Source organism: Schistocerca cancellata, chromosome 7 (genome assembly GCF_023864275.1).
Source record: "Schistocerca cancellata isolate TAMUIC-IGC-003103 chromosome 7, iqSchCanc2.1, whole genome shotgun sequence".
Lineage (NCBI taxonomy): Eukaryota > Metazoa > Arthropoda > Insecta > Orthoptera > Acrididae > Schistocerca > Schistocerca cancellata.
The window spans coordinates 298,864,618-298,867,117 of record NC_064632.1 but is presented as its reverse complement, the minus strand read 5'-3'; the positions used below and the strand labels follow the sequence as shown (position 1 = coordinate 298,867,117).

The following is a 2,500-nucleotide window of genomic DNA, read 5'->3' as shown; positions in this document are numbered from 1 at the left end:
ACCGCAATGTAACGCAATTTGCACCGCAATGTAACGCAATTTGCACCGCAATGTAACGCAATTTGCACCGCAATGTAACGCAATTTGCACCGCAATGTAACGCAATTTGCACCGCAATGTAACGCAATTTGCACCGCAATGTAACGCAATTTGCACCGCAATGTAACGCAATTTGCACCGCAATCTACCCCCAAGTTGTGCCTTAACCTAACCCACGTTGTGCCTTAACCTAACCCACGTTGTGCCTTAACCTAACCCACGTTGTGCCTTAACCTAACCCACGTTGTGCCTTAACCTAACCCACGTTGTGCCTTAACCTAACCCACGTTGTGCCTTAACCTAACCCACGTTGTGCCTTAACCTAACCCACGTTGTGCCTTAACCTAACCCACGTTGTGCCTTAACCTAACCCACGTTGTGCCTTAACCTAACCCAAGTTGTGCCTTAACCTAACCCAAGTTGTGCCTTAACCTAACCCAAGTTGTGCCTTAACCTAACCCAAGTTGTGCCTTAACCTAACCCAAGTTGTGCCTTAACCTAACCCAAGTTGTGCCTTAACCTAACCCAAGTTGTGCCTTAACCTAACCCAAGTTGTGCCTTAACCTAACCCAAGTTGTGCCTTAACCTAACCCAAGTTGTGCCTTAACCTAACCCAAGTTGTGCCTTACCCTGCTCTGTAATTGGCATATGACACATTACAGTAATGTATTGTCCAACCGCAACCCGCTCAGAATGTTGTGTACACAGCTACGTGTCATCTCCCCATAACAGCTGCATTGCAGTGTGGTACGCCATAGAGACGTGTGGGAGTAATGGACGCAGTGGATGGCGATCAGCATGAGCCGTCTGTTCATGTAGTGGCGCGTGTATGCAGACGTAGTAGTCTCTTCTCACACAATGTGATAGCACGGTGCCCCGCGTTCCACATCTGCGACATGCTACAGAGGCCGGTTGACAGTTGGTCGCGCAGTGGACATCGCATACGTACGGGGGCACCTTCCACGTGCCCTCTAGTCGGGCACATTTTGTTGCGTGGATGTGAGCGGATGTAGTGTGTCTTGACACCTGACAGGCAGGCATGCAATAATAGTTGACTTTGCAAACGGGGATGGACGTGTACGTTTACTGGTGACGTTACGCAAATGAACAACTGGTAACCCGTTGTGGTGCGGTTGTCCTTGCTGGAGGTACATCTGTGAGGGCAACGATCGGTACAGCTACGAAGCGGTCCCCACCATACCAACGAACGTGAATGTGAATCTGGGTGTGAAGCGATACGCGGCTGTGGGTGGGTGGGACTGTCCCCGGCCGGTGAGGGGGGGCCGCCCGGCGTGCTGGCCGCGCGGTGCGTGGGCGCACGCGCTACAGCCGGCTGGTGGGGGCGCCCAGTGGCAGGCGCGCCGGCCGACGGACGCGGCAGGCGGCGCAGCTGCGCGCCGGGGCACCCTGCGCGCGGCGCCGTGCAGCCAAAGTGGGTCCTCGCCGGCCCGGTGCGAAGCGCGGTGGACATCTGCAGTGTGCTGGTCCGATTGAGGACTGTGTGCGTTGAGGATGCGCCGCCGCCCGGCACTCGGCGCCGCGACGCCGTCTGCTGCTCGGTCGCCCCAGCGGTTCTCGCTGGTGGTTTGTATCGCAGTTGTGCAGACGTGTTGGCACGTGCGCTGTGCTGGGAGAGTTCGCTTCGGCACCCACGTGGGGCCTTTGCCCTTCTGTGGCGCTGGCGTTGGAGCTGCCGGTCACCGTAGGTGGCGCGTGTTGTCTCCCGCCGGCAATGCCACGACAGCACGCTCCCGGGCCTCTGTCGGCAGCGGCAAGCTCAGTTGGGAGCACGGGTGGTCGCACCTAAAGCGTCTACTCGCCTAACTCCGGGCGATTGCGCCTCTCTCGAACCCGACCAAGTACTTAGGACGGCGCTGCGCGCCGCCGGGACCTGAGAGGGTTTCGAGGTGTATTGTGCAGGGGAGCTCAGCCTCCTCCTGTTTGCAGAATAATTGAGCGGACGCTTGCGTGTTCGCGCGGGCCTCTGGGACACACTCCCGGGCGGCCGGCTGCTCAGCTCTAGTTGACGCAGCTCCCTGGTTGATCCTGCCAGTAGTCATATGCTTGTCTCAAAGATTAAGCCATGCATGTCTCAGTACAAGCCGCATTAAGGTGAAACCGCGAATGGCTCATTAAATCAGTTATGGTTCCTTAGATCGTACCCACGTTACTTGGATAACTGTGGTAATTCTAGAGCTAATACATGCAAACAGAGTCCCGACCAGAGATGGAAGGGACGCTTTTATTAGATCAAAACCAATCGGTCGGCTCGTCCGGTCCGTTTGCCTTGGTGACTCTGAATAACTTTGGGCTGATCGCACGGTCCTCGTACCGGCGACGCATCTTTCAAATGTCTGCCTTATCAACTGTCGATGGTAGGTTCTGCGCCTACCATGGTTGTAACGGGTAACGGGGAATCAGGGTTCGATTCCGGAGAGGGAGCCTGAGAAACGGCTACCAC

The 2,500-nt window shown here is 56.2% G+C and overlaps 1 non-coding gene across 1 annotated transcript in view; it reads left to right on the top strand.

The window, feature by feature from the left end:
• Positions 1-2,072: 2,072 nt before the first annotated feature.
• The window catches only part of LOC126093554 (small subunit ribosomal RNA), a 1,909-nt gene continuing 1,481 nt past the window's right edge, over positions 2,073-2,500 (top strand). Inside the window, exon 1 of the ribosomal RNA XR_007521691.1 lies at positions 2,073-2,500. This exon is cut by the window's right edge and continues 1,481 nt beyond it. This is a non-coding gene — a ribosomal RNA (small subunit ribosomal RNA).